Raw genomic sequence first — 12,945 nt, 5'->3', positions numbered from 1 at the left:
GGGCATTACGAGTGGCCATAGTGGCCTTTGAAGGATTCTTATTTGAATGGTATAATGGGCTTGAAATCCACTTTTCAAACAGTATAGGATTATTGAGAGTTGAGTAGAATTTAATGCAAATTAAATGATAAAAAATAACCATTTGCCGAACAAATGAGTTGAAGCGTATAATGGTGAAATAATTGTTGAGCAAACAGTCCACAAGTATTACCTAAAAACGATCTTTTCAAATTGAATATGCTTTTCTTAATGAGAAAAGCTGTTTAAAGTACTCCAAATCATATTAAACTACCTTTAATCATTCGCATCATCGACGTGCGTAAATTTTCCTGGCGCATTAAGACTGCGGTCAACAGGTCCCTGGCGTGACGGAAACCGCCCTTCTCGCACGGATATTTCGGGTATTACACACAAAAAAAAAATGTCCAAAATAACCAACCAAACCACCCACCAAACCCACACAAAACCGATAGCCACCGGGCAAAAACGGGCCACCGGAAAATGTAATTATTCCGAAGCTCGCTTTGCTTCCCTCGCAGCAGCCAGGCGGGGGCAAACGGAAGATAAACATACCGGGCGGACAAGGGAGCGAAAGCGTTTCCCCCCCAGCCCCTCCCTGCCTCCTGCCAGTTATCTGCGCTAGGTAAGCTTGCTTAAGTGAAAGAATTTCCGGTTTATCGGACGAGAAAATCGATCGATTTTCCGATACCGGAACCACCGTTCGGAAGGCCGCTGCGGAGCAAGGCGGTTGGTCGGTTGGTTGGTTGGTAGTAACTGTGTCGAAGAAAAATCAGAACAGCTAAACGTGAAGGGGCTGCGCCCGAAGGTCTAATTCAATCAACCGATAATTTAATGATCATTCGCTTTAAAAAAAAAAAAGGGAGGGAGATGGGAACAGTAAAGTGTGAGAAAAAATCGTCCCTCTGTACGGAGGGCCCAGTATGGCTATTGCCCGTGGTAAAAAAGAGAGAGAAAGAGCCAAGGACAGTGAAAGGAAAATTGGAGGGAAAGAAAAGTTTTATAAAAGAAAATAAAGCCGGTAGGGGTGAAAAGGCGACACGTCAAAACCAGCACACGATGACTGATGAGCAACCGCACGGGAAGGTGGTCCAAATTTCTGATTGGGGTCAAGAATTGTACTTGGTTGAAAATTGGTGGGCAGAGTGAATCTGATATGCCAAATGGGAGAAACCCCCCCCCCCCTCCGAAAAAACCGTCCGATTTACGTTGAATATTTTATTAAAATCATGAATAATGAATGTTTAGTTCACCCGTGCAAACGAGCAACTGAAGCAACTAAGGAGGGAGGAAAAGTTAGGCAAGCATAATTCATTGATAAATAAATGCACAACTTTTCAGGAAATTCATAACTTGTTGATGAGATGAAGGGAATGGAATTTAAATTTGCTAAAGCCATGGCATTACAATAGAGATTTGATTTCGATGCTCGGTATGATTTTTATATAGCACCGTCTCCGTTTGACGGAGTGCGCATTTGCCCTTTAAAATTGATTGATTCCATTGCATTGCTTTTGCACTGCCAAGCAACATAATATAAATCCTGCCCATCCTTACTAAATTGGCACTGCACCTAACCAACCTACAGAGAAATGCGCCAACCAGATGAGAACAATTTCCCAACACAGCACAGAACGAAATACTGTAAAAATTCCCTGGAACCCCGCTTGCAATGGCATATGGATCAAAAGAGTGGTTGGTTTCCCGTCAGCATTCCTCTCCATTGCACGCGGCAGCGAACTTTTCCTGGGGCTGCTTTTTTAACGCGGGCGCTTACTTTCGATTTCGCTAACAAGCCCCAAAGGTACGTGGGGGAGAGCAGGCTGCCACCCAGCATCGAAAGTTTGCTCGGCAAAAGGTAAAGGAAAGGCAAAACATTATATAAATGGATGATGCCCTACAGAAACGCGTGGGTTCCCGGTTACGCGTGTTGGCATATCATTAAGGAGGGGAAGCATTTTTCAGCAGCAATAAGATTTCCAACCCACCGAAAGCGTTTGCTTCCCTGAAGCTGGTTGAGTTTAGAACTCGATAATAAAAAAAAAACACCTCCAGAAGGAAAAACATGCGCGGTTGGTGAAAATCTATTTTGATAAATGGGGTTCCCCGTGTATGTGTATGCAGTGCAGGGGGGAGACATAGAAGGATGATGTTTGAAAAATCTCCTCGGGGGAAAAAAAATCCTGCGTGTACACCCCAGAAACACCGTTCACACGTGAGGCGTTCTTGTTTCTTCCCTGCGTTCTCGGTGGACGGCAGCTTTTGTTCCCGGCCACGCGGTGAAACGAAACATGAGAACAGAGCTATCATACGCCACTCAGTAGCTGCACGCTGGTTGTTCCTTCCCAAGGAAGCGTGAGAAAGCCACCGCGCATTGAGCCCCAAACCGCGGCTAGAACGCGCAGAACAAGGTGTGTACCGTAATGGCACCACTAGCAATAGGGTAAAGCACCCCCACCTTTTTGAGCACTTTCTGTTTTTGCAGCCTACTACGGGGGCATGAGATGCACAGGGGGCGCGCGCGCGCGCCTTACGCTGACAGGCATGATGGATGAACGACAGTGACGCAAGACAAAGCGCTGGTGCGAAATGCTCCACGCCGCTGCACGCCGTTGTTGCGCGATAAAGCATGGCACACACTAACGTACGCGTGCCCGGGTAAGTTGAAGTGGAAATGAAACGTCTCCGGTTTCTGTTTGTGTTCTAACCCCTGGGCTAGCTGGGAGTTTAAGATTTTCCAATTCGTTTTTTTGGGGGTTCGTTGCTGCTGCTGCTGCTGCTGCTGCTGTTGAGCCAAATCCAGCTGGAACTGAATCCAATTTTCGTAAAGTAAACACACGGCAGCAGTTAATAACGGTAGAGCAAACAGCAGAAATGGGTTGAAATACTTGCACGCTTCGGCTGGGACTGTTGTTTTTTCGGCGGTGCATTTTTTTCAGATTGCAAATGGAACGTGGATGGATTTGGTAAGAGTTTTAAAACTTAAATCAAAATCAATAACATAAACTATATTTGAATTTTAAACGCATCAAATATGTTTAAATGAAACGTACCGAAGATACTATACCAACACTTCCTTTTTTTTCTTCCAGTAATTATTCCGGGCGGAAGAGCAATGAGCATAATATAATAAATATTGAAATCAGACTACCTTGTACACTTCATCAACATCCAGCATTTACCCTAAGAAATACTTTGCTCTCTAATTAACTTACCCGACGGGAAAGTTTGCACGCTCGCTGGAAAACTTCAACAAGTGGTCGAAAAATTGTAGTCCGACTCAAGAAGCGCAAAAAAAATGAAGCTGAAACGAAACTCTCTCCGTGATAATGCCGGCAAGCATCGGAAGCAAGCAGAGTCCGTCGTCAAGCCATCCATCCAGTTCGTCAGGACGGCATCCTGGTCCTGTTGCTATTTGGTGACCATGCGCGACCCTACCTGGCCAGTACACTGGATTGAAGTTTTATGCAGCAACCCTTAGCAACCGTTGCTCGGGGATATTTTCCTCCCGTTTCGCACGGCAATCGGTATACGCATTTCCAAATGGGAAGCAAGAACTAAGGGTGAAACGTTGATGTTATTCTCCAAGAACGGAACCTCGGGCAGGGAGTTTTGTTGCTGTTTGAGCTGTTTCTTCCACTCTCTCTCTCTCTCTTTCTTTTTTTGCTATTTCATTTTCTCACACATTCTTCTCTCTTACTCATGCTAAAACGCTCGAAATCAAACAGAACACAAGCTACAATTTGATAAATTTAATTCACTCGGTGTCGGTTTGCGGGGAAAAGGTGGGAGAGATAAGTTTTTCGCACCCCGTCGCTATAACGTAGGTTTCGTACTTGCACAAAAGTTCTTGAAATGCCGTCCCTCGGTTTTTGCTTTTCTAAACGACAATTTCCATCACTACCCATCGTTAGGTGCCCCCGTTAGGGCCGGTGGATGGTGCTGCTAGGATCCCGTGTGACGACGGCTCCTTTGTTGCGGTAAGCTGTTGGTGTCTGCTGCGGCAACGTTTGCCCGCGTCACCATGGATACGCCGCCGGTCAATGGGGGAGGGGCAAACAGAACAGACAATCAGCCTAACGAGCGTCAGGTGAATCGCTTTCCTTTTGAATCGGTAAGCGACGCACCGTGTGCGGGTTGAAGCGCACTAGGCGTCTCCATTGGTAACTTGCAGGTTGCACGTGGTGGTGGTGGTGGTGGTGGTGGTGGTGGTAAGGAGCATTTATTCTTCAAGATGATCAAGTAAGGACGACACACTTTGGAGGAACGAAGTGGAAAAACGAATCACTCAGCCGGGGCTTTGTGTGCAGACGGGCGGCCTATTATTCGGCTATTGATTGTCGGTTGAGGTTAAAAAAAAACCCCCAGGCGTGCCATGCTCGATTCTCTCCATTGTGGCCTTGTTGTTTGAGAGATTTTTCTTCTTGCCTTTTTTTGCTGTGTGTGAGACGGCTAGGTGACGACACACACACTCCCAGCGTAATAGAGGGGCTCGAATCGAATTTTATCTACCATCAAATTTTATTGTACCCGCAGACACTGCTGGGTGGTTTTGGGGGGAGTGAATGTGCGTAACCGTGACTAAATTGGGCACGATTCGGTGACGCGGGAAGGGCGTGAACCGAGGACAGCAAACAAATTTGGTCGAGGTGAATGTGGCGAAAATGCTGATGCGTTGGGCAATTTGGGTGTTGGTGGTGGTGGTGGTGGTGGTGGTGGTGGGGGGGGGGGAGGGGCATGGCTTTTGTCAACGTCGGTCGAGTTGTACTTGTTGATATTGATTTGCGGGAAGTATTCATTGTGAAGCATCATTTGGAGGGATTTTTTTTATTTATTTAGGAGTATTCAATTAAAATGGAGCAAAAATAAGTTTGCGATTTTATTGTGCCCAATGGTGCCCATGTGAGGAATTTAATGCCAGAAACATTGTTCCGATGTGAAGGGTACCAGTGATACGATGATGCTTCTTATTTACAGCAAAACATCTTATGCAAAGATGTGACAGAATTATTAAATAAAACATAATATCATAAAATAATTATAAAACTTTCATACAAGTACAAACCATGTACAATAAAGCCAAGAATGTTGTACTCCTTTCAAGTGTCCAAAAAGAGTAACCATTCCACTCTCAACAAAGAACCTCGCAAATCGATGGTAGAGAATTTCCATTAAATTACCCTTCTTTCCCAGAACTGGGTGTCCCCTGGCGCCCAATGGTGACCCAATTTTGGGAACCCCCCCCCCCCACATTCCAATCCAATCCCCGCATTGTATGCTTGCCCAAAGAACCTACCTACCTAGCGCATGACGAGGCACAACGGGAAACACAATTACGGCACATATACGGGGTGCGCTACGTTGCCTTTTGTGTTGCGATGCATGTTGCAACGCTTCCCGTAACACCCATTTGTGCCGACGCTGCTGCACCGACACGCCACTGTGGATCGACCATGTTGACAATTGGGAAAGAGTCGGAAAATCCCGCGTACATGTGGTGCAGTTCATCTGACGGCAGGTGGCAGTGACGTATGGTTGAGGCTTCCTTCCCGTTTTTGCTTTTGGTGATTTAAAGGAGCGTTGCGAAGAAATCTTCGGTGGGAAGAAACAGTGTTGTACAAGACAAACATGACCCTACACTACTTGCACGCACGTGGTAACACACATGCACACACACACACACACACATACACACACACACACACACACACACACACACACACACACACACACACACACACACACACACACACACACACACACATCTAACTCAAACTGCATCCGAGCAGAGGGTGCATGTGCCATTGTGTGCAACGTACCCGGGAAGAAAAGCATATCGTAACGCCGTGTAAGCCGTTGACGAGTGCACAAGGAAGGAAAGCTCAGCAAAAAAGCAATGAATGGCCTGCGTCTTTGTTCGTTTGGTGAACACACATTTGCTGCCAAAAATGAGGTTACGAGTCAGTGCTGCCAACTTTCTTGGTTTATTTTTATTATTTTAAATCCTGCCTTCCCTGCCCACTGCCACGGGTGAGCTACTAATTCGATAGCTTTTTATTTCATTTATCATCGTTAGCTTTGCTGAGAAAGATAACCAAAGACATGAATTGCTAATTAGCAAATAGCAAAATTGAAGCACTACACGTGTTGCAGGGCCAAATTTGATCAGTACCCCCTCCCTGTGCAAAGTATGAATAAAATAACAGAGAAAGGGATCAAAGTTTCCCGAAGCGGAGAGTTTTGAGCCCCGTAACAACCCGTTTTCCGTACGGTTAACACCGATGATGATTGTTAAAACAATAAAACAATTTCCCAGTGACATGTTTCATTGGGGAAGAAGCGCTGCATGCTGCTAGTTTTGCTCGTTTTTCCCTTCCACTAGTTCTTGACGGGACTCTGGCGAGTCTTTGGCTCAGCGGAGCAACCCGCATGCAGCAGCTCATGCATATTTTATCCAATAAAAACAAAGCGCTACTCATCCGTCTTGCCGACCGGCATGCTATGCTGCTTCAGCCCAGCATCAAGAAACAACCGTTCCCTTCGTTTTGGAGGGTTCGTTCTGGGAATGAACATGGTTGACAGGTTGGGATGGAGGGATGGTCGGGGGGGAGGGGGCTCACGGCGACAGGGACATATTTTCCATTATCTGTAGAGCGCGGCGGACAAACTTTTGCGTCCGTGTGCGCGTTCACGATTTATGATGGAAAAAGTTGGTTGAAAGAAAAGACGGAAAGAGAGAGAGAGAGAGAGAGAGAGAGAGAGAGAGAGAGAGAGAGAGAGAGAGAGAGAGAGAGGGAGAGAGAGAGAAAGCCAGACTGGAAGCAGTACACGAGTGGCCCGTTGTTTGTACCCATACTTTAAGATTTGCATTTTGCAAAGTTTGTTGCATATTGTTATTATAAGTTCTTATGTAGATACGGGAAAATGTAGGGTAAGCTCGTTCGGGTAAGCATCCTTATAGCTTCCGTTACAGTTATTAATCCTTATGAAATATATTATTTACGCGTATAATATGTTTCAGGATTTAAATTCGTCCCATTAACCGTCCCGAGTGAAGGAAGCAGCAGCTTATCATCACGGGAGCGGGAAATTAATGCTGAGCCCATAAAGAAAGGTTACACCAAACAAACAAAACCCTTCGCTAAAGATCCTCAACCTTTGAAGCGGTACATAAGCAAACACAAGCAAATAATTGCTGCAGGCAGGATGATAGCTTTTTGGGGGTTTTAAATCCTTTCTTTTCGGAGCAAAAAAAAAAATCTAAAACCATCTTCAAACTCCGTATGCTACGGTAGAGGAAATGAAGCTTTCATCACCATTTCTTTAAAGACAGAAAAACCACTGCTCTATTTGTAAAGGACTGTTTTCAACAATGTCAGCCCTACAGCCAGTTGTAAGGTAAAAACTTTACTTTCTGTGAACAAAACCAACCAAATGCATGGGACAAGCGGTCCCTGCACGCAGGGAAAGAAATATGATCGCACACGGCAGGGCACATTTGGTCGTTTGGCTTCGGTTCGTTCCATGCTGGTCCGTGGAGTGTCTCGAGGTGGTGAGGCAAAAACCTGAAAAACCAGCAGCAGCAGCAACACGTGTGCCCATCTTTCCGAGCGGTTTACGTTTACCGCTCGCCGATGGGCAAGGCATTGAAAGATTGTTTTAGATTCGATGGTCATTCGGGTGATGCAGCGCTCGTGCCACCCTACGGAGCCGAGGCAAGACACGTCCGGCTGAGACCGGGCCCGGCGGGAGCAACGAAGAAAAATGAATCGAAAGCGCTGGCTGGCAGCACGCTACTCCCCCGAGGCGCAGGCAAGTGCAACAATCACGAAGATGTAATTCATTTATTACCCCGTTGCTGCCCCCGGCTGGCGATGCAATTGAAACGGTCCCGTGACTCCAGAGCAACAGACGGGAATCCTCCTGCCGTGACCGTGCCGTGTCCGTGATGCGGCACAAAATGGACACACGAAAGAGAGAGAGAGCGCCCTGGACTCCCCCCCCAAAAGGGCTTGTCTTACGAGGTGCTGTTTTTCATCGCATTTTTCAATAGCAACGAAACGTTTTCTGCCGCTTCCTGCCCGCTGTTGAGTCTCAAGCCTTTGACCCGGAGAGTTGCTTACGTTGGGTTTTTTTTTTGGTGTTTCTCGTACCTTCTTGTTTCATCTTTTCAATTGCTCCGTTCGCTTGGCGCTGTGGTACCATTTTTCAGGAAGCGTACCTCTTTTTACATCAATTGCCACCATTGCTTGCAAAAGTGTCGGTAGCATTGGGGGTGGGGAGGAGGGAGAAAGATTGGGAAAAGTTTCCCATTCGGCACTTCTGCTGCCGGGATTGCATTTGTTCGTGACGAGTTGAGCACAGCAAACAAGTTTCATCCAGCCGTGTTTCGTTAAAGTTCAATTCATCGTTGAAAGCTCAACTCTTTCCATCCCGGCGGGGCTTCCGTAGCAACCGATTCCACCAATCGATCTGAGTAGCGGCCGCGATGGTTGAGAAAGGGAAAATGAATAGAAAAAGGCACCCGTAGCGCGGGAAATGGGTACTAAAGCTCGAAATACTCGTCACTCTCTCACCCCTTCTTAGCCTTCCCGCTTCTACGATTGATCGTATCGGTAAAAAGGGGGTGCTCTTTCTCTTCACTTTCAAACTCTCAAAGTGGGCTTTTCGTCTTGCTCAAAGAACGGCCTCCAGCCGATAGGAAGCCCCTTTCCTCCCCCCCATTGAGATGTGTGGTGGTGCGCGCTGGAAAGATTAATCGCAATCACTAACGGCACTAATGATGGACCGTAACGTGATGGATTGCGCAACGTACTCGCAGTCCCGAAGCCGGGTTACGCATTGAGCCATTCTCGCTCCTGAAAGGCTTTGGAGGTCTATTTTTGTACGACTGCAGGCGAGGTCTTATCGCTGGGTCGAGATCCATCACGCTGGGGGGAGAAACGATTGAATGTGCAATCGCTTCAAAGCAAACGATCAATCGCCAATTGAGGGTTAATGGTGGCACGGTTTTCTAAACTCACCGACCAGTTACAGTGAAGAATGAAGCGGAATTTGTCTCACGGTGTTTGTGTTTGATATGATTAACACGAGTGAGCCCTTGCATTGTTGTGTTTGGTGGCACGAAGTGTTGTAGTAATAGTGCTTGGTGTTTTTCGCATCAATTAGAGTAATGTTGCTAATATTTTAAATATGTCGCCTAAATTGCTGCAATCAATACATATAGCATACATTCAGGCTGACAACCACTAGTGTGCGTGGAAGTGAAAGATGCATTTTTTTGTATGGAGAAATGATTTACCTCAATAAAATGGGGTATCTGTTTTAAAAATAAGCTTTAGTCACAAATGAAGCCAGCCAATAGTTAATTTTACTTAAATTCAATATAAAAAAATCATACAAAAAAATACCCGATACAGCTTGAATATTAATGGAAACAAGTGAACACCCAACGACCGTTTATGATAGCTGCAGATAAGTGAAGCGTTTTATGAATAGCTCTTTGTTTGATGAGAGAGCTTAAGTTATCACTCCTGCCGGGAAAACCGATAAAATGTTTCAGCTCGCTGGAACACTGAAGCACGGGAAAGAATCGCCACCAATGACGATATGAATAGATTTCACTCAATCCGGCTCGATCAACTTCACCCGCTGCCTGGCATGCGAATGTAATTAAACGTTTTCCATCACCATCACCTCCAGCCACCGGGGTTGGCACGGGGGTCAGTGTTGGTTAATGGCTAAAAGCTTTACGGCAGAACCCATCACCGTCATCAGCATGAACACCGGCACCACCATCAGCTCCGTTGTACATTAATTGAAAATAGGTTACGTGCAGGTGAGCTGATGCACACACACAAAGAGATAAAGTGCTGTAAAAATAACCCCATATGTACCATAGCTTCACAGCACAGTATCGCTTGCAATGCTCTTTTTCATACTGCAAATCGATGGTCCAGCGGGACACTTTATGAGGCGCGCAACAATGGTGGCTCGCTTTTATACCCGCTGGTGCATAAATAGCACAGTTAAACTCCTGCAACAGCACCCACTTCGGACTCTCAATCGGTGCGAGCTGAGCTTTGTGCCCAAGGGCCGTAGTAGTGCACGGTGTCTCCGTTTCCGGTGCTGGATGTATACACAGGCCCGCGTGATAAGGAAGCACCGGAAGCGATCAAACTAAAAGGCTTCCACCCGGTTCTGCTGCGTCGCTATGCGAGCGATTCCGGGCTTTCCGCTCCAAAACGCTAGAGTACAGGTTTATCCAACTGTCCACCACTCAGCGTCCTTATTTTTTCCACACCCACCCATCAACCTTTTGGCCTGGTTTGCCTTTGATTTGAGCAACCGAATAGGAAAAGGTTGGTGGAAGTCGAAAAAAAGCACCGTTGAACCCGTTTTGCCCCTCCCTTCAACCGGTTGACTTTTCAGCTCGCTAATCGAGCGCGCGCGGATGGGAGGAAAAATGGCGCAAAAATGGACCGGACTGGCCAACCGTTCCGGAGGGGGGTGGCGCAGGCCAGCAATAAAGTGTTGAATTTATTAGTAAAGATTAAAAATGATTTCAGGATTTTCATGCCATGGTCAGGCTACAACCTTCGGGCGGGGAGGTTGCCTTCATCCCTCGTCTCTGGAGCGCATCCAAACGAGGAGGCGCAGAAAGCAAAGCAGTAGAGGCAACACAACAAGCAACAACGAAAAAAAACCTTCTCTCAACTAGAGTGGAAGTTTTAGCGAATGGAATTTTGCTGTTGAAAGCGATGGTGGCCTTTTTGCTGCTGCTGCTGCTGCTGCTACGGGGGTCGTCGCCTCATTACCGGGGTTTGACCCGTCGGACCGGCCCGGTGGTGATGGGGAAAAGCTTTAGAATGTCCGCATGCTAAGCGAGGCCAGGCAAATGGAATTGGATAGCTAAATAATCCACACACACACACACACATACGTGCATATTCTCATGTCCGCGTGGCAGCAAAAAAAGGGATGCTTATTCGAATCAGTTTTGTAACAAAATGTTCTTTTCATGCATTTGGCAAAACCGACTTTCTGCTGATCCCAGCCACAGTGAAACCAGAAGACCGAGGTAGGTTTAGGGGGAGGAACGCAAGGGAACGACGATGACCAACGCAGAAGGAGTCCGTTGTAAACATAATTGATTACATGACGGGGTTTTGAAAACGGCAAAATGCTAATTAGTGCTGCAAAAGCACAAGTTATGCAAGGATTATGAAAATCAACGACACCGGCAGGGGCAGGCGAAACCGGAAACGGCAGGGTCGCCATGATGAGAAAGTGCAAAGAGGGAGAGCGGTTGGTTTACGGATGGAAAAGTATGGTCTCTGTATGCGGTAGAAACAGCAGCAGCAGCAGCAGCAACAGCAGCGGCAAGTAATAACAGAAATGAGTTGTAGAATGCTGGGTGAATGCTTTTTTGCTGAGCGCTCAAACATGCGGCTGTGGTTTTGTATTATGATAAGGCGAACCCGTGGTTTAGACGTTGCCGAGGGATTTGAAAGAAAACTTAAAAGCTTTTAAAATGGAAGGGAACAAATTCGTTTTATTCCTGCGCCACGACAAATCGACCCAGCGATTGTTGGTGGCATGTAGTTAAGCGTGAGGGGAACGATTAGGTAGTGGTAAATGTATCGCTGATTTTTAAATATTTAACGAGTGTGATTTAAATGTTGATTGTTAACTGCTTGAGTAGCAAATCAATTTTGACAGATAAGTTCTTTATATTCATTCCAGATCGGTTTTTGTTGAACTAAGGAGACGCTTCAATGCAGATTGCATACCTTAAGGCAAGTTTGCACACAACGCCTAAATGTATGCAAGGTAGCCGAGTTTTTACGCTTCGCACATTGCTTCAATTGTTTAAGATCCATAATTAAGCAAGGAAGCAACACTGAAACGCTGCCTACTGTAATAAATCCCCAACTAATCCTCTCTGCGCTTTAACCAACTCCCACATCGCAAGCGATGTGCTGTAGCAGTTTCGCATAACACTCACCAGCTCTCATTCCCCTTCGATGCATTGACCCGTAACCCCCTGCTTTCCGCTAATTAATCATCAGCGATCGTGTTAATTCGCAGATATTTCATTAACTATTCGCTAACATCCCTCCCATCGCCCACCTTTATGCACCTGCCTCGCACTCCACAGCCGGCACTAATCCCCTCGGCATACTAAATCATGTCGTACATAATCCCCGCGCGCCCCAAAACCCTTCAATTACGGTTGTCCACACAGACACGGTACAAAGAAAAAAAAAACAAAAAATAGAAGTAAAACTTTAACCCGGTACTTTAATTTCCGCTCTCCATCGCTCACACCGGACCACCGGGATCGGTCGTGATTTGCATAATTCCTTGCGACACGGACTCCACACACAGTTGGCCCGACCAGTTGTGCTGGCGACCGGCGTCGTTCTAGCGCGTGTTTGCAATTCCTTCGCTCCGTCGGATGGCGGATGGCAGAGATGACCTTCCAAACCCTAGCATTAGTTAGCGCAATTCTCCCGTTGATTAATGGCATCGAGTGGGTTGGACCCCGCTCTTGGGTGATGGCAAGCAAGAGCGCCTGCCGGTGGAAAATTATGCACGCAAATTATGTGCCGCTGCTGTGCCGCGGAACGATCGGTAAAAGCTGGGGAGGTGGGTGGGACCGTTGGTATTCCGCGGAAAACTGTTAACCTTTCGTGGCCCTGTGTGAGGTGGCATTGCGGGTTCAGAGGTCAGGTCTGTTTTTCTGCTTTCCGTTCCAGTTCGCTGAATTGATTGCTTATCATTTCCTTCCCCATGCCGTTTCACACAGTTACAGATAATTTTGTTTTGTTTCCGGCTCAAAGAAACATTAATCTTCCCATCTCTCGCGAGCATAGGTGCCAAATTGAATTCATCTCATTCGTGTCGTCGGACAAGGGCTACGGG

General features: G+C 46.6%; 1 protein-coding gene across 11 annotated transcripts in view; it reads right to left on the bottom strand.

Moving 5' to 3' along the window:
- LOC121590377 (uncharacterized protein CG43867) overlaps positions 1-12,945 on the bottom strand; it is a 178,143-nt gene that overhangs the window by 39,173 nt on the left and 126,025 nt on the right. Inside the window, exon 1 of one of the 11 annotated variants that reach the window (XM_041910008.1) lies at positions 2,477-2,491. The exons of the other annotated variants lie outside the window; for them this stretch is intronic. The gene's annotated coding sequence lies outside the window, so the exon portion shown is untranslated. Of the gene's footprint in view, positions 1-2,476; positions 2,492-12,945 lie in introns of those variants that run through there. 11 annotated transcript variants of the gene reach the window in all.

The sequence above is a fragment of the Anopheles merus genome, chromosome 2R (assembly GCF_017562075.2).
Source record: "Anopheles merus strain MAF chromosome 2R, AmerM5.1, whole genome shotgun sequence".
In the NCBI taxonomy this organism is placed as follows: Eukaryota; Metazoa; Arthropoda; class Insecta; order Diptera; family Culicidae; genus Anopheles; species Anopheles merus.
Note: the sequence above shows the minus strand (reverse complement) of the source record. Positions and strands in the feature narration are given on the sequence as shown.